Source organism: Salvelinus alpinus, chromosome 8, assembly GCF_045679555.1.
Source record: "Salvelinus alpinus chromosome 8, SLU_Salpinus.1, whole genome shotgun sequence".
Classification (NCBI taxonomy): domain Eukaryota; kingdom Metazoa; phylum Chordata; class Actinopteri; order Salmoniformes; family Salmonidae; genus Salvelinus; species Salvelinus alpinus.
Window position 1 is genome coordinate 31,788,881 of NC_092093.1, and position 25,425 is coordinate 31,814,305.

A 25,425-nucleotide genomic window follows, 5' to 3' on the forward strand; every position below is an offset into this window, starting at 1 on the left:
CCGAGACAGGATTGTGTCAAGGCACAGATCTGGGGAAGGGTACCAGAACTTGTCAGCAGCATTGAAGGTCCCCAAGAACACAGTGGCCTCCATCATTCTAAATGGATGAAGTTTGGAACCACCAAGACTCATCCTAGAGATGGCCGCCCAGCCAAACTGAGCAATCGGGGGAGAAGGGCCTTGGTCAGGGAGGTGGCCAAGAACCCAGTGGTCACTCTGACAGAGCTCCAGAGTTCCTCTGCTGAGATGGGAGAACCTTCCAGAAGAACAACCATCTCTGCAGCACTCCACCAATCAGGTCTTTATGGTATCGTGGCCAGACGGGAGCCACTCCTCAGTAAAAGGCACATGGTAGCCCGCTGGGAGTTTGCCAAAAGGCACTTAAAGGTCTCAGACCATGAGAAACAAGATACGCTGGTCTGATGACACTAAGATTGAACTCTTTGACCTGAATGCCAAGCATCACGTCTGGAGGAAACCTGGCACCGTCCATACCATGAGGCATGGTGGTGGCATCATCATGCTGTGAGGATGTTTTTCAGAGGCAGGGACTGGGAGATTAGTCAGGATCGAGGGAAAGGTGAACAGAGCAAAGTACAGAGATCCTTGATGAAGCACACAGCCTAGACAACACAGGAGCGGCTTCAGGATAAGTCTCTGAATGTCTTAGAATGGCCCGGCCGGAGTCCGGATGAACCTGATTGAAAGTCTCTTGAGACATGAAATTAGCTGTGCAGCTACGCTCCCCATCCAACCGTTCCAGAGCTTGAGAGGATCTGCAGACAAGAATGGAGGAAACTACCCAAATGCAGGTGTGCCAAGCTTGTAGCATCATACCCAAGATGACTCGAGGCTGTAATCGCTGCCAAAGGTGCTTCAACAAAGTACTGAGTAAAGGATCTAAATACTTATGTAAATGTGATTTTCAGTTTTTTATTTTTAATACGTTTGCAAAAATGTCCAAATCTGTTTTTGCTTTGTCATTATGAAGTATTGTGTGTAGCTTGATCAAGCAAAAAACAATTTAATCCATTTTAGAATAAGGCTGCAAACGTAACAAAATGTGGAAAAAGTCAAGGGGTCTTCCTCTGACACTGCCTGGTATAGAGGTCCTGAATTCTTTCCGAATATATCAGAGAGAGAGAGAGAGAGAGACACATGCAGAGAGTTGGAGAGAGGACTGAGGCTGTTATCTATCCGTCTGCTCTGTGCTGACGGCTCCCATAGAGGGTCTCTTTCCTGTGGACGGTGGACCTGCTGACGTTGGCTCAGTGCCACCACAACGCTCTGCTCCAGCTCCCTCTGTAAACACACAGTACAGCCAACTAAAGATGGCTCAGGAAGGACAATGGCAACATCGCCCCCTAGATAAGGCAATGTTTCCACACACACTTCTCTCTCAAGATACATTCCCTGCACCACCACTACCACCACCGTCCTAATTGAGGTTCTATTGATTCTGCTGAGGAGTGACAGGATCCGGTTCCTCCTGGTTTCAGTCCGTTTTCTACATGTGTTTGTTAGGCTGGGGTGAGTGGGATCAGTGGTACTGTGTGTATCGACAGCTTGTTTGCTGCAGGTCTGAAATTAGCAGGACCCAGCATTAGCATCGAGCCACCACAGTGAACGTGATGAGTATGTAGTATGGGGAGAAACTACAGTAGTGTTATAGCTGCAATGTTCAAATCAAATTGTATTAGTCACATGCACCTAATACAACAGTGAAATGTTTACTTACGAGCCCCTAACCAACAATGCTGTTTAAAAAAAATACAGGTAAGAATAAGAGATTAAAAGTAACAAGTAATTGAAGAGCAGCAGTAAAATAGCAATAGCAAGACTATATACAGGGGGGTACCGATACAGAGTCAATGTGCGGTGGCACCGGTGCGGTGGCACCGGGAACAAAGTCGAATCATGATGATGTCAGTGATCTTCAGGTCGGAGTTCTAGAAAAAGAGGCCTGAGTTCTGACCGTGTAAAACTTATTTTCCCAGACAGAGCCCCCCCCCAGAGTTCCCAGTTGTCTTGAATTCACTGAAGTCAGATTTCCCAGTTCAGAGTTTAGTTGTTTTGAGCGTGGAAGAAGTCATGCTGAATTAACAGCATGGCCAATGTTGAATGTTTATACTTTTAAGCTTGGAAAAGAGACCCTTAAAACCCAGACTTGGGTTGTTGAATTTGCGATTTCCAACTTGTTGTGTAATGTCCAATGGCCGATGAGCACCAAAACATTTAATCTATAATTTCTCTTCATTATTTCTCTTCATATGACAAGGACTAAAAATAATTTTCCAGTAGATTGTCTACTTGATTCATGATGATGATTGCTAGCTTGCTAGCTAAGATTTTGAAAGTATGATGTTGACATGATCAGTGCAATCAAAGCTACTGTAGATATAATGTGATTTGATGTAATTTAATCTGTGGCCAAAGACCTTGAGCCTTCTTGGATGGGCACTTCTACTGTAACTCTATGGCAGCACCCAAGGGGCTTGAATTTTCGAGCTCTCCCCATAGATTTTGCGATGACGTAGTGTCACCATGAGTGACAGAACACTGAGCCAATGACGGCGCAATTGCCAACCCCTACTCTCTGTATTTTCCGCTGGCAGCCCCGCCACCACAGAAAGCACTGAGCTAGGCTGAAACACCTGCATTTTGGAGCTGCCTTACTCAAGATAGCAAAAAAGAGACCATGTTTGTATGCGGACTTATTAACTGAACAGAATATTTGACATTGTGATATGTGACACGTATTAATGTTAAAATAACATGCAAAATAGGCCAAAAAAAAGGTTGGGGCTCAAAACAGGAGGGCTCTGCTCCACCTGCCCTGAATGACAGGTCCCCACTGCTTGTGTAAGTGAATTATATCTTTACAAACCTGGATATGAGTTTAAAGTTGGATGCTTGCCTCCTATTAGATCCCATGTGTTGTTGGCTTGGCCCAGGTCTTGGCGTCTGGTCCTTGGTTGGGTCAGAGGAGGGCCCAGGTCTTTACTCCTGAATGTGCAGAGTCGGTGTGGACTTTGGACAGGACATGTCCCCAGGTCCAGTGTCCATCTGGTGGGCCAGTTGGTTGCTCAGCTGACGGTGCCAGAAATGGCTCCATTGTCCCAGAACAGTTTCACCAGAGAGAGCTAATGAGGGATTGAACTGCCAGGTGGCACTCTGTAGCGATTAACTTTTTGTATTTGAGCAGCACAGGTACACACCCTCCCATACCTACCAAAAAATGCATTTTTGCATTGTGAAAAGAGTTTCCTCTAGCCTACAATCTTTGGGAAAGTATTTTTGAATAATTGAAAAGGCCAGTCTGTATCCCAAGATGTTTCTTAATTGGTTAATTGAATATAATTGCTACAAATGTTAGCTAGGCAATCCGTCATCTTTGACTGCATAATTTGATAGATTTTATGTTCAGTTGGAACAGGTCCCTCTATTGAATTACATCCGGTATGCGGACAGTAAATGCACACATGACATTTAAAGATAACTGGAAGGTTAACGTGGTCATCCGCAGAGGGTTTTAATGTTTTTTACTCTTTTAACATCAGTCTTGCTCACTTAAAACATTCTAATGGGAATAACAACATTATTTCCTATCAAACAAAGCAGTTGGCTAAAAATAGCAAATTGAAATTAGGGTATGTCGATTCAATACTGTACATTAGTGGAATGTTTTAAAATTTAAATACGTATGGTCAATTATTTGAAATTGCTCAGAATAATCTGTTGCTACAAAACTCAGTCACATTCCAGTATCACCATTGTAGTCTGAATTCCTCCATTTATTAGGGAGTATTTGAGGTCTAAGTAAAGGCCATGGGAAAATATGAAGACTTGGACTTCACGGCTGAATGACCGTTATTGGCCTGTCTGATAGGCATCTTGTGTTGTGTTTCTACAGAACACAGACAGCTGGCTGCTTCGTGAAAAAGAAGAACAATAACGTCTCTGGTTTTATATCCATCATTCTCTATGAGGATGCAGATACGTTCGACAGCTGCAAAGTGAGACTTAATCAACCGACTCCATAATCCTTCTCTGTTATAGAATAACACGTTTTTATTTGGACCCTTATTGCCTTCTAGAGGGCTTTCAACAGCCGACAGTAATAGAAAGGTGTCTCCATGTCTGCCAGGGGTTACATCAAGCCATCACACACTGACTGTTGAATGGGCTAAAGAGGTGAGATTAAACAACTTTGGAATTGTCTTTAAAAATTGAAAGTGGCAACATTTGAATAGACTATTAAAGAGATGCCCATAGAGCTGCCAACTTCTCTCTTCTCTGGGTGGCTGAAGAGGCTTCTGTGCCAAGTATTGAAGTGTGATGGAGTGTGTCTGGGTGCGTTTGGATTAGGTGGGCGTTTTGGGGCCCAATACGTCACTGCTGACTTCCACATGCACTTCTGCCAGCATCTATGGAGTTTCTGGAATATCACCATTTATATGCTTGCTTTCTTAGTTGAGAGAGTTCAAAACTACTCTAAAATATTTACTGTGTTCAAAGAAAGAATTGTTGTAATATGTATGTTATGTAGTTACATATTTTATGTTAGACAAGGCCGGGTTTTTAATGTGATTACATGTCAGCTAACCCATTTTCTTTTGCAAAGGATGAGCGAATCAAAGTTGCTTTGTAAAGCACTTCTTTGAGATGCCACAGGAAGCCTAATGTATCCCATTAAATATGACGAGCTGTTTCAATGAGTTGCATAATAAACATGTTTTTAAAGAATGTAGTCTATTACTTCCATCTATTTAAAGACGTAATGCAGGAACACTTAGGGTCACTAATGTCCTCTAATGCACTATTCATCCACATTGAAAATACATTCCTGGATCCTATCTTACGAACTCCATCAAATCCAAGTGCAAGTCTATAAATTAAACAGGGAACAGTTAAATTGAGATGGATTAAAGCAAATAACCTGCCCTAACATTACCTAATTGATTAAATAAGTTTTTTTTAAACACAGTGTTTTTCCCCTTAGATGAGAACAAATGTTTGAAGAAAACAACATCTGTTGGAGGTGTGTCCCAGAGGAAGGACAAGGTTAGGGCTGTAAACAGTAAACACCTGAGAGCTCCGATGGTACAGCATCAGTGATAGCTGGGCTGCCTGGTGGCACTGTAAACAACACTCGTATTAATGATGGGGACTCGGTCATGTAGAATCCAGCCAGGAAACATGGTAACAACCTGCGTTGTCATGCATATTGGCAATATATTCTCTCACTGGTTGTTTATGATTTTATTGTACCATGTTATTAATTGGCGTACAGTGAAGCCTAATGGTGAAATATAGTTCTAGGGCCTAGTGTATAGATTTTAACCTATAATTCCAATGTTATTGGAATTTTTTTGTGTTTAGCATTAGCAGTATACGTGTTTTGTCACATATTGCATATTGCAATCCGGCTCGGCCGAGGAGTTTATTGATTCCAGGACACTGAGCACGGTGGTTAATATGGTACTGTTGAAGATGCCGTCCGCCACTGTGCAGAGGTGAGTAGCACACTGCTAATGGGGAACCACCCCGCTGGCACACATGAACCTCGTTATTAGTAGCAGAGGCCTGCGTGCGCCACCTAGATAACTAATATCGGCCGAGCTGAATGACTAGCACGTTCGCAGGACGAACATTCGCAGTTCTCTGTGTCAAATGTGAGCAGCTGGTGTCTTTTTTAAAATTGAATTTCTGAAGGTCAAACAGCTTCCGGCTGTTTTTATTTTTTCATATCTATTCTCATCATTCTTTCTTTATACAGTACACCCACTGCTCCGCTCCCATTCACTGTCTCTGTTGCTTCTTCCTGTCGCTGCGCAGTACTGATGGCATTGGCAACCACCACTGGGGCCACAGACTACCGACTTGTATCTTTTGAAGCAGTGTCTCTCAAACTCATTTCGATTAAGATTACGTTAAATGAATCCCATAGTCATGCATATTTACCGTAATATAAATAACACAACATGATCCTCTGCTTTTGCGTTATAAAACCCTGTGGCTATTATCTTTGAATGTGCTGATGGTAATCTACAATGACGTCACATGATATTACACTAAGTGTCCTGACCTTTTTATAGCAATGTGTGCTAAGTCTTTCTGACACTCGGATGTTTCCAGGAACATTTTGTCACATCAGGATGTTGTTCTCTCCACGATACCTTAGTTCAGTCTTGCGTTTCACTAACCTTCATTCGTTCATTGTGTCATCCTCATAGCAATGACTGTACGTACTCTGCTGCAGTAGAGATGAGGTGACACTGGGGTTCTATAAACATTCCTGTATTGTACCAGTAAAGGCCCATGAACATGAAGTCGTCAAAGACGTTTCATCTGAACTAGTAGGACCTTCTCCTCAGTGTTGCTGACAGAGGAAGATAGATTTTTCACTAGAGTTCCAGTACTTTATATTCTCTCTGATTATCTGTTGATTGAGACCATTACACACTCCAGCATGCTATCCAACCATGGGCAGCTATAATTGCTTCGTCTCCAGACATTCTCAGCTTGTTATTTATTTAAGGCACATAAGCATTTCTGAGTTTACCGTACTAAATTGATTCCCAATCACAGGCTCGCACACACAAACATGCACACACTTTTGCATAGACACACATATACACACACAGAAAAAAAGAGAGAGACAGAGAGAGAAATAGAAACAAGATGTGCAGACACAGGCTGTTGTTTTTCCCGGCTACTCCTCTTTATGTTTGAAGTTGATGAGTATTTCTTTTGTTGACCTCAGTGGAGGACTGTACTGGTCTGGCCTCTCTACAGTACACTACCACAGTATGTGGGGATTTATGAGGTTTGAGCTGGGCGCTGAGTCTTAACTACCTTTGTTGTGACAAATCATTTCAGGCCTCTCTCTGTTTCTAAACACTGATGTGCTTTAATGCGCTTCATGCATAATGAGGCGTGGCTTTAGTTGTTCCCCACACAAGCCTGGTGTTCTCTGTGCCCAGTAGCACTCCCCTTAAAGGTTGCCTTCATAACTCTTAGATATCTTGTGTTTTTTTCCCATGACACTTAGGGATACAATCTTTAGGTATTGAGGCTGGATGACCGCAACTAAGTACAAGTAGTTGATTGATTCATCATACAACTTTAATATATTCCTCTCTAGCCTTTCTGATGTGCTGCTGTACAGCTCAGAAAATACTAACCGCCAACGTTGCCTGGATGTTGGTCAACTTCAATAATTAATATGTCATTATGGCAGAACTGACCTAAACGGCACATGATAGATGTGCAGCTCATAATAATTGATAGCACGCTTATACAGATTAAGTATGTTATTTCCAAACCCTGCCGCAACTATCGCTCTGAGAGCTGATTTGCATGTTGCTGTAAAGGTTACGTCCTCCATTGGCAGGGAGCACAGGGTCATTATTTGTTAATATCCTGCATCTGCTCTGCAGAGGGGAGAAATAAAACAAGGAGGTTTTTAAGGTGCCGGTATATCGAGGAAGTAAATGTCCTTGTAGCGGAGGAGACAGACGGAGAGAGGGATCGAGAGGGGAAGTGAGGGGCATAAATCCATTAGTGGGTGCTGTTTACCTACGGCCCATGAATGTCTAGGTTCACCGCAGTTCATCTGCTCTGACGGCAACATGAGCCAACGACACCAGCCTCTCTCTCTCCATCTTTTTTTTAAATTTATTTCTCTCGCTTTCTCTGCGTCATTGTGTCATTGTGGGTCTGCGTCATTGTGAATGAGGTGCTTATTTTGCCACAAGTCCGTCTGACTTATTCCGATGGGACTGTCTCATTGATTAAGTGGCTCAATTCTCCAGTATGCCTAATAGGGAAGGGAGCCACATGCATACACTTGCCTTTGTTCCTCGAGCACTTCCGGGCAGATTGGGTCAGTGGAACAACTCTACATTTTCTAGTCTACTGCGAGAGTTTTTGTCGTTTATCCTCGTGCCGTCTCCTGCTCCCCTCTGTGACCTCACGTTATCCCTCTTAGAGCAGTCGCTGGCGTCGGGGCCCATGCCTAGAGGCTCAATCAACAACCATTTGATTTGTGTTTCCTCCCCTTTTTGTTTCTCTTGGAAACACCTTAGGTTCCCAGGTTCTCTTGATAAAAGAGCCCAGCGTTTTGGGATGACTAATCCTCGGCCGGGCTGCGCCAGCTGATCAATACAAGATGACACCAGCTTGTAATGGAAAGTTGTGCGCTCATCAGAACCTGATGTATTAGGGCTCAGACGCAAACGCGCTCCTTTTTTCTCTCCTGGCAGGCCTATTTGAGGCTCCATTTCGCTCTACCCGCCTTTGTTTCCAGGGCTAAACATGCATCTCCTTGGTGACAAAGTGCAGGCAAGAGAAGTATTCTTCCTTCACCTAAGGATTCATATGACGCTGTAAGCGCCGACTGTCTCATTCCCTATTCAGAGCCAATGCCCAAGACCTGAAGAGAGAGAGAGCAACACACAGCACAGGGGTTGCCTTTATAGTGATCACGTCTATTCCATTCCCTTGAAAAGTGTTAACGTCAAGAGTAATTGCGTTCATATAAGATGGAGTATGACATTGATGGCTCATGAATTGCCTATGTTTCCTGCATGTTCAGTGCTGGGTGGTTTCTCTGGGGAGGTAGGCCGCTCTGACAGGGCCAGTCCCAGGGAAGGGATAGGGGATACCTAGTCAGTTGCACGACTGAATGTATTCAACCCAAATGTGTCTTCCGTATTTAACCCAACCCCTCTGACTCGGGTTGAGGAGAGCGTCCAGAAATGTCCTTAGATACCATTACAAGAGGAACCTGTGAATAATTGATTTGAATAGAATTAGAACAATTCCCATTATCTCCATTATCCTGTGGAATCAAAGTGCCGAGGCGGGCACTTTTCTCACTTTCCGGTGAGAAAAGGCGGGTGGGGGCGCATACATTTATGGCTACAGCTGTTATGGCGCTGTGCTGCAAAAACACAGTGCACACGTTTGTGATGATGAACATGCTAAAACTAAAGGACCGAGGATGAACTTTGCCCTCACATAAGCATGGCCACACGCAGGAGGTAGAGATGCATGTACACATGCTCAATGATATATGGCTTCCTTAACATTTAAGAGGGACTCTCAAAATTTGGATTCAGAAATAGTGCTCAAGGACAAATCCAGTCTGCTCTGTCTTTAGAAAGGAGTGAGGTATGTTATTTTTGGTATGATGGAAATATGTAGGTTTTCAAAAAAGGGAAGGTATCAATGAAGTTGTTTTTTGCTTGTTTGAGGTGGAAATATAAGAGTTGGGGTTAATAATGCATTCTCTCCGAGTAACAATTTATCTTCTGCTTATACTAATCTCATTCCACTTTTTTCCAGTGTGGCCTATCATTATAAATCATGCGAAGTCTTAAACTGTGTCTGTAAGGAATTATTCCACAGAACTGCAATAGCTCCTCAGGCCAAATCCATGCAGAGTTGGAGCTCGTCCAGCCAGTCACCTGATTCTCATTTGGCTTCAGGAGACTACTCCTCCTGAATCTTTCTCTCCCCCACTCTTTTTTTTCTCACTCTTTCTTCATTCCTTTTCTCCTCCCTCTATTTCTTGGCGCACAGAAAAGATTGATCTCACCACATGGCCTGGCTACCATTCTTTTCTCTTCTTTTTTCTCTTTCTTTCTTTCGTTGGGTTTTTAACTGGATTGCCGGAGAGCTCCCACAGCAGCCACCTCTGAAATGAGACAAATGTGTGTCTTTTTCCTCTAGTCACGTTTTGCATTTAGCCAGCCTCCTTCCCTGGCTCTGGTCTGCTAAACTGCTGGAATGATGGATGAGTAATCAAATCAGTGGCTAATTGGAGTCGGCAGCACCGCCCTACAGTTTAGTCCAACAGGAACAATATTGATGCCCGATGTAGCAGGCTGTTCTAGACGTACTGCAGGTAGGTAATGAGGTAGACTGTTGTGTTAAGACTGCACCAACATTGCCATCTGAAAAATCCTCTTTAATGTTGGTGCACAATGAAGTGCAGCAGGGTACGTGTGTGATTTTTGCGACAAGCCTGTTTGTCAGCCATACCGCTGAAGCCAAATTGGTGTATTGTGACTGTTTTGTGTGTGTATGCTTGCATTTGGGTGTGTGGAGCGATGGCTTCTGTGCCTCTATTGTTGATTGGCTGTTGGCATGTTTATAGCACCCCGCTGGATGTCCTGTGAAGAAGCTGAAGTATGTCAGGAACACAAGGCCTCCTGGAGATCAGGGACACATGGCAGACTGATGTCCTCCCACTACTCTCCTCATCCTCCTCCTCAGGATTAGATTTAATCTAATCAACCTGTGAGAGACATCTCGTCCATTTCTACCTCCCTTTACCTGGAAATAATTATACTCTTGGCTGCACTAGTACCTAACCAAAGCGCCTTCCTGAAGTGGAATATATTGCAAAAGTCTTTGAAACAGGTTGCAATAGTGTAAGTATAAAGTACATTTACAACAATGTATAATGGGTCGTTGGTAAAGAAAATATTGATATTAATACCATTCAGCCTGTTGACACTCTGATTGTATCAAAGTCAGAGTCCATAAAAGGTTCTCTTATACCAATGAGAGTTAAGATAATTCAGCCCCTGAGCAGGGACTCTGTCGTTGGGGGGCAGTGGTTGGATCAAGATAGGCTTGTTTTTTGATTTCCTGACAGACGCAGGAGTAGAGTTGGAAAGCAATCTGGCACTAAGTCCCCAAGCAGGCAGCCAATTCATTTTGGACAGGAGGGATTTGGAGCCTCTGCTGTTATTTGGGACGCCAGAGTGCAAGCTGCCTGCTGTAGGTAAGAGCAGGCTAATCCCCAACAAGATGGATTGCCATAACTCTGATATGGTATATTCACCTTGCTCTACTCTGCTGGTGGCCATGTGTGTTTAGGGATTGGGGTTGGAGTGTGTGTGGGGTGGGTCGGGGTGTGTGGGGGGTGGGTCGGGGTGTGTGGGGGGTGGGTTCGGGGGTGTGGGGGGTGGGTCGGGGGGTGTGGGGGGCGGGTTGGGGTGTGTGCGTTTGTTTATTCTCTAGCATGGATGATCCAAAAATATATACAGTAGATACACTGCCTTCAGAAAATATTAAACCCCCTTGACCTTTTTCATATTTTGTTTTTACAAAGTGGTATTAAAATGGATTTAATTGTAATTTTTCTGTCAGCGGTCTACACAAAATACTCTAATGTCAAAGTGGAACAAAACTTCTAACTTTTGTATTAATGAAAAATTCAATCGATGTTAGAATCACCTTTGGCAGTGATTACAGCTGTGAGTCTTTTTTGGGAGCTTTGCACACCTGATCAAGTTGGTTGTTGATCATTGCTAGACATCCATTTTCAAGTCTTGCCATAGGTTTTCAAGACCATTTTAAGTAAAAACTGTAACTAGCCCACTCAGAAACATTCAATGTTGTCCTGGTAAGCAACTCAAGTGTATAATTGGCCTTGTGTTTAAGGTTATTTTCCTGCTGAAAGGTGAATTCATCTGCCAGTGTCTCGTGGAAAGCAGACTGAACCAGGTTGTTCTCTACGATTTTGCCTGTACTTAGCTCTATTCAATGTATTTTTATCCTGACAAAGTCCTTATCGATGACAAGCATACCTATAACATAATGCTGCCACCACCATGCTTGGAAATATGCAGAGTGGTACTCAGTGATGTGTTGTGTTGGATTTGCCCCAAACATAACGCTTTGTATTGAGGGCAAAAAGTTTGTTTCTTTGCCACATTTTTTTGCAGTTTAACTTGAGTTTTGCATGCATGTTTTGGAATATTTGTGTTCTGTACTGGTTTCCTTCTTTTCAACCTGTAATGTCACCCTCAGTTTTCTCCTATCACAGACATTAAACTCTGTAACTGTTTTAAAGTCACCATTGGCCTCAAGGTGAAATCCCTGACCGGTGTCCTTCCTCACCAGCAACTGAGTTAGGAAGGACTTGAACTTATTTAGGTTTGCCATAACAAAGGGGTTGAATACCTATTGACTCAAGACGTTTCAGCTTCATGTTTTATTAATTTGTAAACATTCCTAAAAACAAAATTCCACTTTGACATTATGGGGTATTGTGTGTAGATCAGTGACAAAAAAATCTCCAATTTTATTCAATTTTAAATTCAGGCTGTAACACAACAAAACGTGGAAAAAGTCAAGCGGTGTGATTACTTTCTGAAGGCACTGTATGAGTATATTTATAACAAATGTTTCTTCTGAACTTGATGAAATTATACTGAATGTGCTCTGTTCTGACAGCGCTGACCTCAACATTTTTTTTCTAGACAGTGATCAGCACACAGTTAATGAAGTCCTCTCCTACAAATACTGTCTTCTCAGCAGCTCCTGCCAAGCACACATGGAGTGGGCTACCTACCTACTTCCCTATATTTTACCTTCCTGTGGTCTTCTAGCAACCAATTACATTTATGATAATGAGGAATACCACAACATTGTAGCACTCTCTCTTTTGCTCTTGCTCTCTCCTCTCCCGCTCTTTCCCGCTCTCTCTCCCCCTCCTGGATGATTAAACATAATTCAGATTTCAGTGTTCTCTGCCCTTTATAAATATTGTAGTTCCTTTGCATTGTAAATTCCTAATGAGTGTCGTGCCTTCTGCCGTGTCAACCACTGAGGTCGAGCCAGGACCGTCTGGGAGGGCCTCATGTATAATGAATCAGGAGTGTAATTAATCTGTGTGGATGATGCCAGAGGAGAAGAGAGGAGAGGTAGGCAGTGCCAGATGCATACCTGGGCCTGCCTGTCCAAGGGAAGCACTGGTCAGTGGCACACTACGATTAGCTGTTGTATTCGTCTGCTCTGATATCTGAATGCAGCCTAATTCAAACCACCCCCTTGCAGAGTAAGACTAGCTTTGCTGTGTCGTTGCATTGGTGTTTACTATGTGATTGTGAAGAATGTACTAGAGATTTTTTATTTGAAATAGTATTCACTTTTGTATTTACATTTTCTGGTGTATTTCCTATGTGTAATTTGTTGTGTAATTGTACGATGCAGGGCTCCAGTGCAAAACAGACCGTGGTCTCAATGGGACTCCCTGTTAAAATATATCCCAGATAACAATGGAAGATGTCATAGCTCATTAGATGGATCCGTCTATCTGATTGATACAGCATGAAAGGCAAGAGTGTTGAAGTAGAACATAGTATTGGCTCAGAATGTGTAGAACATGTGTGTAGTCTAGCTTAGAAGATGCTTTGAGGCACACTGTTCCTCTAGCACCTGTGTTACTTTGGTCTCAATGTGTCTTCATTCTCCCTGATTGGGCTCCGATGTTAAAATAGAGTTGTGGTACAGTAGAGGGATACAGACTGAAAGAGACACCAGGCGCAGCAATTGACCTTTTCAGATGCACTGCCTAATAGGGGGCTGGTACAATATCGACAATTACAGAGAAAGGCAGAGTCAACTCTATCCTAGTGTCATTTTACTCAAACAAGGAGATTATACCCAGCTAATGAGGAGAATTTGTTTATTCAGTAGCGGGTAGTTCTAGGAGGAATATCTTAACATTAAGCTCCTTGCGCCTGGGTGTGTGACTTAATTATAAATGTTCTGCAGCAGCCCGGTCGAAGGGGCATCTATTTCTCCCGAAGAGAGAGTAGTGGGAGAGAGATTTTGTTTTGTGTCTTGGAGATAGTATCTTGGTCTGAATGAAGATAACACGAGAGGGATTGTGGCAAGGCTCGGCAGACGCTCGCTGAGGTTAGAGTGCTGCCCTCTACAGAGCAAGAGATGCAAACATCTCTGTCTTATCGCTCTCACTCGCTCTCTCCCAAGTCCTCATTTACACACAGAGCCCTACTGTACCAACCCTAACAGCTGTGGTTTAAGAGGCCAATATTACTTAAGTATTTGTGTACAAAAACCTGGATAGGCTCTGCTCATGTATTATTCAATCTCTGATGTGCGGCACGCTCTGTTGACAAGACTTCCTGATGGACAAGAAAGGAAATCAATAACTTTATGATGGGCAGAAACCTTTGGGCCTATCCAGTGAAACCCCATGTAAAGTGATCAGCTCACCAACTGCTGAGGAGTCTGAAATGGAGTCCGACAGGCCCGACTCGCACATGGGGCCGTTGTATTTGGTGTTTCTGTGGTTAGCTGACACAATGCTGCTGAGATGCATGTCTGAGATGAATTGGTCTTTTGATGTTGCTACTCTTATTGAGGCTGGAACCTTTCATAGTTGTGGTATGATACTGATTATTTGTTCTCTATTGACATACTCTGTGGTAACCGTACAGTGTAACATCTCATTAATGTGGGATACACAGCTGAGCTCCTGCTGCTGCTTCTGAGGTCACTGAAGGATAGAACATAACAGTCAATAACCACCAAGGATGTACTGGTTTGTAAACCTATGGTCCTATTGAATATGACAGACTAGCGGTCATCTTCAGACCATTTTGGGCACAGACTACAGAATATTATTCCGATTTTTTGTTGTTGTTGTTGGTAGCAATAAGCAGGAGCATTCTGTAAATCATGTTGTCTGCGTGGGTTCTGATGTTGGCAACAACAAAAAAAGACCCTCCTAATTATGTTGGGGTTGAGTGAGGATCATTATGTGGACGTACAATGATATAACCACCAGGAGGTTGTGCAGACCCTTTCGAGTCTCCCTCTTTGTCAGCCCCACGGGCAGCATGTGGCCCAGAGAGGGGCCTTGGCCCGGCTACACAGCTCCAAATTGGGCCCATGCTGAGGTATTATGAGACACAGTCATGCCAGGGTAGGAAAATCAAACCCCCTTTTTGAACTAATTCTTTGATGGATTTGCTCGACGGGGGTTGTATTTGTGTGAGCTTGTAGAGTTGGAGAAGGTCTCATCATGTGTGCTAATTACAGACTGCCTTTCCTTCCAGGGGAGGAAGTGGACAGAACGAAACAAGCCCAGTGTGAAGAGGTGGTAGAGGGAAGGGAAAGAGAAAAGTCAATGAGTGGTAGTTACTGTTTTATATTACTCTCCTCCCTGGTGTTGGCTGTGTGAGAGAGAAAAAAACATTTGGCAGTTTTAACTTTGCAAACTCAAATGACAAAAACACGGGAGGTAGAAAACATCTAGCTAAAAGACATCTCTGTAATAGATAGCATGCCAGCAGATACCCATCGACTTCCAGTCATTGTGCTAATGATAGTTAGCATTGGCTTGCGTAAAAATGGTATCTACAAGTTCATCTCGAACTCTGGGGATGTAGATAAAGGGCTCCATTGCCAAAAACCTGGTGTATCCATTTAACTTCTTATGGCTGAAGGGGCAGTATTGAGTAGCTTGGATGAAAGGTGCACAGAGGTGCCCAGAGTAAACGGCCTGCTCCTATGTCATAGTTGCTAATATATGCATATTATTAGTAGTATTGGATAGTAAACACTCTGAAGTTTCTAAAACGGTTTGAATTATGTCTGTGAGTATAACAGAACTCATATGGCAGGCAAAAACCTGAGAAGTTCCACTTCCTGTTTGGATATTTTCTGGGGGTGCCAGATTTTCAACCAAGCTCTCATTGAAAATACAGAGAGATATGGATGGGTTTTCACTTCCTACGGCTTCCACTAGATGTCAACAGTCCATAGAACTTTGTCTGATGACTCCAATGTGAATTGGGGCCGAAGGAGACCGGAATGAGTAATCATTTCCATGAGGTGCCCACGCATTGAACTGGTGCGTTCACGTGAGAGTGAGCTCCGTTCCATCGTTCAATTGAAGTCGATGTAATTCTCCGGTTGGAACGTTATTCAAGATGTATGTTAACAACATTCTAAAGATTGATTCAGTACATCGTTTGACATGTTTCTACTGACTGTAACGGAACTTTTGGAGATTTCGTCATGTTATAGTGGACGCGCTTTGAAACTTTGGTTAGGGAGTTTGGTAAACAATTCGAAAGTAGCTAATTGGACATAAATAACGGACATTATCAAACAAATCAACCATTTATTGTGGACCTGGGATTCCTAGGACTGCATTCTGATGAAGTTCATCAAAGGTAAGGAAACATTTATCATGTATTTTCTGGTTTCTGTTGAGTCCAACATGGCGGCTAATTTGGCTATTGTTCTGAACTCCGTCTCAGATTATTGCATGGTTTATTTTTCCGTGAAGTTTTTTTTAAATCTGACACAGCGGTTGCATTAAGGAGAGGTATATCTATAATTCCATGTGTATAACTTGTATTATCATATCTACATTCATGATGAGTATTTCTGTTGAAACGATGTGGCTATGCAAAATCACTTGATGTTTTTGCAACTAGTGAATCTAACGCGCCAATGTAAACTCTGATTTTTTTATATAAATATGAACTTTATCAAACAAAACATGCATATATTGTGTAACTATGAGTGTCATCTGATGAAGATAATCAAAGGTTAGTGGTTCATTTGATCTCTATTTCTGTTTTTTGTGAAAGCTATCTTTCGCTGGAAAAATGGCTGTGCTTATTGTGGTTTTGTGGTGACCTAACAATCGTTTGTAGTGCTTTCGCTGAAAAGCCTATTTGAAATCGGACACTTTGGTGGGATTAACAACAAGATTACCTTTAAAATGATATAAGACACATGAATGTCGGAGGAATTTTAATTATGAGATTTCTGTTTTTTGAATTTGGCGCCCTGCACTGTCACTGGCTGCTGTTATATTGATCCCGGTGACGGGATTGCAGCCATAAGAAGTTTTAAGCAAGTATTTTTAAGAAAACTCAAAATTTCACATGATTGGACCAAAAACTAGGCTTCTAATTGGCAAAACCAAACCAGGTTACTTTAGTTCAAATAAACATAAAACGTCAAAATAAGTAAATGGATGGCACATTACAGAATTCAACCCACAGTGACTCTCAAATGATTGACATGTTGCGTCTTTTGACGTTTGCACATGAAAGTTAACAAGTGTTTGATTGATGCAATAACATACAATGTAGTGTTTCTAATACATGGTTTTAACAGGGTATTACAAGTATATATAATATATACTGTAATAGTTAAACATGGGATGGTATACCAGTAAAATGTTACTTCATATTCTAACACAGCATGTTTCTGGCTCCTGTCCCTTATGGTTGACTGCTTTCTCCAGCGCTCCCTCGATCCCCTGCCCTCTCACCCATTTGGATCTTTCATTTAGCAATCTGTTAGCCCTGGGCTGCTAATGAATGCTGTGGCCAGACCCACCTGTCCGTCTGAACTGACATGTCCACCGTAACGATGGCCCCCGCTGAGTGGAGATACATGTCCTGGCTTACAGCACTTACAGCCAGATTGATTGTGTTTTTAGCCTAGTCTAAGCCTCTCTGTTCACTAATATAGCCTGGTCTCTGGAAAATTAACAGGCTGCTCTATTGAGAAGGAAGGACAAAAATTGTCGTCACAACTCAGCGATCCATCGGTACAAGTCACATTTATGAAGCCCATCGGTCTTGATAGCAGCGCAAGGCCGGGATAGTGACCTGGCATGGCTTCAATGTTTTGTTTTTATCAGAGCGGCTCTGCCCTTCGAGACATCGTCTGAAGATTCCTGCAGAGGTACAGTAATTGCTTCTGGGATGGTTTTCGCCGTCAGCCATCTTCAGGGGGGATTTGTGTGACATACAGGTTATTGATCAGTAAATTTAACACTGCCTATTTGACCAGGAGCCCCACACGGGAGTCAGCAGCACAGGGCACCATTCTCACCCAGCTGGAATGGCAACCCGTGTCCAGAGTAATGATTTGATGCTGCCTCCCATCAGCCAGCATCCTTCTCCCATCTTCCTATACATACATTCCTCTCGCTCTCTTTCCCTCTCTCACTCCCTCCCTCTATCTCTCTCTCTCTCTTTCTCTCACTCCCTCGCTCTCTCTCTCTCGCTTTCAACATGCAGGTTTTTGAGATATACAAGGAAACTCTAAACAAAACAAAGGGGAATATACAGTAGTATAGAGAGATTCATACATTACATCTGCAATATGTAACTTTTTGAGTGGCCCGACCAAATTCACATTGACATACATATCTATAACATATTTATTTCTTATTGAAAGAGAGTATATAAAAAACGGTAGATATGCTCTATGTGCGCTATATCTATGATTCCCGTTCTTAAGTTACATTTTTGCTTCTTCTGCTTTTGTACACCAACTTCAAACAACTGGAAATGCAATATTTTTGGTTATAGAAAATTAATAGTTTGCCTAATTTCCGTATATGTGACAAAACAAGCAAGTATAGTGGTGCTTGTTTTGTCACATATACGGAAATTAGGCAAACTATTAATTTTAGCAACCAGGAAATGGCGGAGTGATTTCTACATAGTGCATCTTTAAGGCCATGATACATTTTACATTTATTTCCCAATTAATAGAAATATGTTTTGTATGTTTAAATGTCAGAGATCTGGGCCAGTTTGTACATTCTGCAATGGAATTACTCCCCCGGACACCTTACAAACTCTGCAATAACCAAATTGAATAAAACCAAACAGGAAAAGCAAACGTTCACAAAATTCACTATAGGTTCTGCTCTCTGGGTTTCAGACATATGTTTGTAGGAAGAGCTCTAGCAATTCTTTAAGGAAGTGAAGTCACACAGAGGGAGTCAATTAAAAATGAATTTGCTCCCTCCGTCTGTGTCTACAGCCATTTGTCACAGCTGCCACAGAGTTCAAACACCTGGGCTGCAGAACACTCAAATCACCCAACTTCTTTCTTTCCTGCCTCTTCAGCTACATTTCCTGACTTTTTTTGATTGGCTATAGACCATAGGTATATTTCACTGTTGTTATTAGCATACTATATGTATTATCCACCTCCTAGGAAGAGCAGGTGATCATGACAACCCCCTGGAAGTTTAGTGTTGTAAGTGAAACTTCCAACACTGAGGGCCACGGTCACAGCTTTCACTTTCTAATCTCATGAATAATAGAGGACCAGGGACTAGACCGAGGAACAAGGAACAATGTTTAGCTGAGTGGGAAAGGTCACCAGATTTAGCAAACAAACAATCATAATAACACAAAGATTCATATTGATCTATATGTACTTGGTATTGGAATAGTCATTTAAAATCCACTTGAAATGACCAATATTGATCAAACTCATTGAATCATTTTGATGGCCCGCTCCCAGTGACGAGGTAAAGGACTAAAAACAGTTCCTCTCATATTAAAAGGTGGGTAAGGGGATGGTGATCCCCGGTCCTGTTTCTATAACATATCGACAGGGATCCTGTTTCGCACTCCGCCCATGTTTAACCTTGGAGGAGCTCTCTGGGGCTGGCGGTGTGGGATGGAGCCCAGGGGCTAGCAGAGCAGAGCTGCTGTTTGATCTAGTGTCATGCCTTCTCCATTATTCAACAGACATCGCCTGGGGAAGATTTGTATACGGCCATTAATAGCCCTGAGTAAACAACTGGTACAAATGACACTGGCGACCTGTCTCCCTTCCACGAACCTTAGCTCAATTTTAGATTTCAATATGTTTAAGATACACACCGTCTGGCAAACCACGTCTGTCTGTTTGTTTTAGTTAGATGAGGTGGTATCTGACAAGTATAGAGCTGTGTTGGTGTGTGGGGGTTTCTGCTATCTTGCCCTTAAGCCAGTCCAATTTATTCAGAGACCCAAAATCCCTCTCATGTTTACTTGATTACCAACAACGACGAGACGGCCTACAGGGAGGAGGTGAGGGTCCCTCGGAGTGTGGTGTCAGGAAAATAACCTCACACTCAACGTCAACAAAACAAAGGAGATGATCGTGGACTTCAGGAAACAGCAGAGGGAGCACCCCCCTATCCACATCGACGGGACAGTAGTGGAGAGGGTAGTACGTTTTAAGTTCCTCGGCGTACACATCACGGACAAACTGAATTGGTCCACCCACACAGACAGCGTAGTGTAGAAGGCGCAGCAGCGCCTCTTCAACCACAGGAGGCTGAAGAAATTCGGCTTGTCACCAAAAGCACTCAAACTTTTACAGATCCACAATTGAGAGCATCCTGTCGGGCTGTATCACCGCCTGGTACGGCAACTGCTCCGCCCACAACCGTAAGGCTCTCCAGAGGAGAGCAAGTGATCATTCACTAATTAGACACCTTTTGAGTTTACACATCACTTACAGTCTTATTGACTTGGTGAGGCACAGTGAAACATGCCACAATGTACTAGAGCTCTGTGTGGAATGTACAGGTTCGGCAAGCTGACGGGTCCACAGGAAAACAGGCAAGACAGTCTGTAGCACAAGCCTCATTCCTCAATCACATCGCAATAGGCAATCAACTCATGATGTCTCATAGAAGTTCTGAAACTTCGTGTGGTGATTTAGTGTCCTTGTATTTTCAATGAATTTTGCATGGCTGGTCCGTTCTGTGATGCCACACTTACTTAGATTGTGCCATGCATAGTGTAGTATGAGATCTACTGGCACTTATCAATGGAGACTTCTCTCTTGTGTTCTCTGTCTCTTGTAATAGAACAGTACACAGACCACCCATTTTTATTTAAAATTAGAATGAAGTAATGATTCCTGTTATTTGACAGGAATGTCGTGGGCTTTACATGTTTCAAATGTTGATGATGCATTACTTTTACCTCATAGAGCTTTATGGGAGATGTAACAGCAAATATTTGTTACGCTGCCTGACAATAAAGGGAAATACATTTTCTAAATCCCTGGAGGAATGAATGCAGTGATTGATAGAGAACGTCAGGAGTTTGAGGCAGACACAGTCACATCCTAGCAGGGGGGTTGAGATGGCACCCCATACCCGCCCCGCTCCCCTCCCACAGCCCGCCCCACCAGCTCCAAGCAGAGAGAGTGCTGGGTAATTGAGTTATGAATGGTAATGAGATAATGATCAGTTTTGAGGGATAATTTGTCTTCTCTGACTTAATGCAATCAAATATGCTGTATGGAGCCGATGCTGGGGGCTGTTCCAGGGTAAAGAGCCTTTTATTATTAACTGTAAATACCACTTAATGTTCTGCAGATAAAACACGCACCGGATGCAGAACATCCACAAGTGCCATCATTGAATTATTCAGAGTTATAAGTAAATAGAGGGTGGGGATGTGTAGAGGATGTAGTGGAGACAGACTGATAACCAAAGCTAATAAGTTTACTATATACAGTGCCAGTCAAAAGTTTGGACACACCTACTCATAATAACTGCAGTGGCCAAAACAAGAACAAGTTTGTGCTCTGGTATTGTGCCTGGCGGACCACGCACAACTCCACCACAATCTGGACCTTCACTTCCTGATCACAGACCACAACAAGTTTGCCCCCAACTGGTGCTTTGGCCTCATCAAGCAGCGCTTCAGAAAGACCAGAGTGAACACTTTGTCTGAGATTGCTGGTGTTGTGAAGGACAGCACTGTGACAGGTCAAAATCCCAAAGCTGGTTGGACTGGAGGATGGTACGGTGCTGGTGGAAAGCTATGGCTGGCAACAACACCTGACTCCGTACTTCAGGCCGCTGCCACATTTCAAGCAATACCAGCACTTCAGGTGAATATCATTTTCATTGCATTGTATGAGGTTATTATTCTTATCTAAACTTGGGAGGTGAATTGATGTTGTGCAAGGTTGTAATGTCTTAAGTTGTTTTGTTATTTCCTGTTTTACCGCTTCATTGCTCTGGAGCCTGGTGTTGTTGTCGCCAAGGAGCGTTCAGACTCAGTCAGGACCAGGTTTCAGCTGCTGCACAACGCTGACATCCTTCCTCCCATAGATGGTCTGCCTGTACAAGCACCACCTGGACACAGCTAGACAAACTTATATTTTTGAGAAGATCGGGGAGTTTTGTGATGAGGCTATGGACATCGCATGTCCCGCACCAAAGTCACAGGCAGGACAGAAACAGGCTCTCCTAATAAATATTCCCTTGTTCGGACGGACCAGTCATCAGCACTATCTGCAGTGCCTCTATTCAAATGACTCTCTCCTAACACACACTCCATACTGTATGTTGCTGCTACTATTTTTATTTTTTACCCCTGATTGTAAGCATAACTACCTCATCTATCACTGATATTGTTTTCAATATTGTTCTTGTACATACTGTATATTATTTTCTTTATATTGACACTATCTATTTCTGATATTGCTACTATGCAAGTAAACATTTGGCTGTACCGTTTACACCTTCTGCAGAGACCCATCCACTTAGCAAGATGTGGCTGGTGGTTATAGCATTTCTTTCACATGGCCCATCAATTTAGTCAAGTGTGTCTGGGTAAGCGTCATCTAATATTTATAAAATATTTTTAACTGGACACTTTCTGTTTACCTGGAATTTTTCCTTATTGTAGGCTACTACTTTTACCACTTTTACTCTTAATCTTTACTGCACTACTCACTGTTTAGCACATGACCTCACATGTGAATCCTTAAAGAGATGGGTGGGGCTAAGGCTTAAGAGGGTGTGAACAATGCTGAATGGGTGTAGACAAAGGAGAGCTCTCCAGTAGGTACCAAAAAATTCAATGGGCATTTTCTCAAAAGTGAGTTAACAAGTTTATTGACTTTCAAAGCAGAATTACTTTCCCAATGTTCCTGAAGTGCAGTGTATTATATACCGTTTTGTAGCTCTGAGTCTCTAATTTTATCCAATGTAAAAAACACAATTTCAAATTTTGCTACATAAGACTGATTTGAACCGGTCGGTCACATATGCTGAGCACTTGTTGGCTGCATTTCCTTCACTCTGCGGTCCAACTCATCCCAAACAATCTCAATTGGGTTGAGGTCGGGTGATTTGTGGAGGCCAGGTCATCTGATGCAGCACTCCTTCACTCCTTCTTGGTCAAATAGCTCTTACACAGCCTGGAGGTGTGTTTTGGGTCATTGTTTTGTTTAAAAACAAATGATAGAACCCCTAAGCACAAATCAGATGGGATGGCGTATCGCTTCAGAATGCTGTGGTAGCCATGCTGGTTTAGTGTGCCTTGAATTCTAAATAAATCACTGACAGTGTCACCATCAAAGCAACCCCACACCATCACACCTCCTCCTCCTTGCTTCACGGTGGAAACCGTTCACCTACTCTGCGTCTCACAAAGACACGGCGGTTGGAACCAAAAATCTCCAATTTGGACTCCAGACCAAAGGACAGATTTCCACCGGTTTAATGTCCATTGCTCGTGTTTCTTGGCCCAAGCAAGTCTCTTCTTATTATGTGTCCTTTAGTAGTGGTTTCTTTGGAGCAATTTGACCATGAAGGCCTGATTCACTTACTGTAGTCTCCTCTGAACAGTTGATGTTGAGATGTGTCTGTTACTTGAACTCTGAAGCATTTATTTGGCCTGCAATTTCTGAGGTGCAGTTAACTCTAATGAACTTATCCTCTGCCGCAGAGGTAACTCTGGGTCATCCTTTCCTGTGGCGGTCCTCATGAGAGCCAGTTTCATCATAGTGCTTGATGGTTTTTGCGACTGCACTTGAAGAAACTGTCATTTCTTTTTATTATTTGAGCTGTTCTTGCCATAATATGGGCTTGATCTTTTACCAAATAGGGCTATCTTCTGTTTACCACCCCTACTTTGTCACAACACAACTGATTGGCTCAAACTTAAGTAGGAAAGAAATATCACAAATTACTTTAAACAAGGCACACCTGTTAATTGAAATGCATTCCAGGTGACTACTTCATGAAGCTGGTTGAGAGAATGCCAAGAGTGTGCAAAGCTGTTATTATTCTACAATGTAGAAAATATTACAAATAATGAAAAGCCCTTGAATGAGTAGGTGTGTCCAAACTTTTGACTGGTACTGTGTGTACTGTGCATTTGGAAAGTATTCAGTCCCCTTGATTTTTTCCCCAATTTTTGTTACTTTACAGCCTTATTCTAAAATGGATTAAATTGTTTTTTCCCCTCATCAATCTGCACACAATACCCCATAATGACAAAGCAAAAAATATTTTTTTGCGAATGTAATAAACATACAAAACTGAAATATCACATTTACATAAGTATTCAGACCCTTTACTCAGTACTTTGTTGAAGCACCTTTGGCAGCGATTACAGCCTTGAGACTTCTTGGGTATGATGCTACAAGCTTGGCACACCTGTATTTGGGGAGTTTCGCCCATTCTTCTCTCCAGATCCTCTCATGCTCTTCATGCTCTACCAGGTTAGATGGGGAGAGTCGCTGCACAGCTATTTTCAGGTCTCTCCAGAGATTTTCAATTGGGTTCAAGTCTGGGCTCTGGCTTGTCCTGAAGCCACTCCTGCGTTGTCTTGGCTGTGTGCTTAGGGTCGTTGTCCTTTTGGAAGGTGAACCTTCGCCCCAGTCTGAGATCCTGAGCGCTCTGGAGCAGGTTTTCATCAAGGATCTCGCTGTACTTTTCTCTGTTCATCTTTGCATTGATCCTGACAAGTCTCCCAGTCCCTGCCACTGGAAATCATCCCCACAGCATGATGCTGCCACCACCATGCTTCACCGTAGGGATGATGCCAGGTTTCCTCCAGACGTGATGCTTGGCATTCAGGCTATAGAGTTTCGTCAGACCAGAGAATCTTGTTTCTCATGGTCAGAGTCCTTTAGGTGCCTTTTGGCAAACCAATAACGCTGTCATGTGCCTTTTACTGAGCATTGGCTACCGTCTGGCCTCTCTACCATAAAGGCCTAATTGGTGGAGTGATGCAAAGATGTTTGTCCTTCTGGAAGGTTCTCCCATCTCCACAGAGGAACTCTGGAGCTCTGTCAGAATGACCATCAGTTTCTTGGTCACCTCCCAGACCAAGGCCCTTCTTTCCCGATTTGTTCAGTTTGGCCGGGCGGCCATTTTTAGGAAGAGTCTTGGTGGTTCCAAACTTCTTCCACTTAAGAATGATGGAGGCCACGGTGTTCTTGGGGACCTTCAATGTTGCAGACATGTTTTTGGTACCCTTCCACAGATCTGTGCCTCCACACAATCATGTCTCGGAGCTCTACGGACAATTTCTTCAACCTCATGGCTTGGTTTTTGCTCTGACATGCACTGTCAACTGTGGGACCTTATATAGGCAGGTGCGTGCCTTCCCAGATCATGTCCAACCAATTGAATGTACTACAGGTGGACTCTAAGTTGTAGAAACATCTCAAGGATGATCAATCGAACAGGATGCACCTGACCTCAATTTCGACTCTCATAGCAAAGGGTCTGAATACTTATGTAAATTAGGTATTTGTTATTAATTTTCAATACATTATATATATATATATGCAAAAACAGGTTTATCAGAATTGTCCAGGTGTCCATTATCTTTACTACAATGGCTAGAAGAAGAGATCTCAGTATCTTTGAAAGAGGGGTCTCAAAGGAGCATAGGGGTTTTAAATGGTGTGCATTTGTGCTTGTCTCAGTCACCAGATCTCAACCCAATTAAACACTTATGGGTAGTTGGTGTTTACTTGGCAGTTAACTGTATGTTGTTTTGTTCGGGA

General features: G+C 42.8%; 1 protein-coding gene across 2 annotated transcripts in view; it reads left to right on the plus strand.

Moving 5' to 3' along the window:
• The window catches only part of LOC139582955 (exostosin-1-like), a 239,172-nt gene that overhangs the window by 105,779 nt on the left and 107,968 nt on the right, over positions 1 to 25,425 (plus strand). The gene's annotated exons all lie outside the window — the stretch shown is intronic.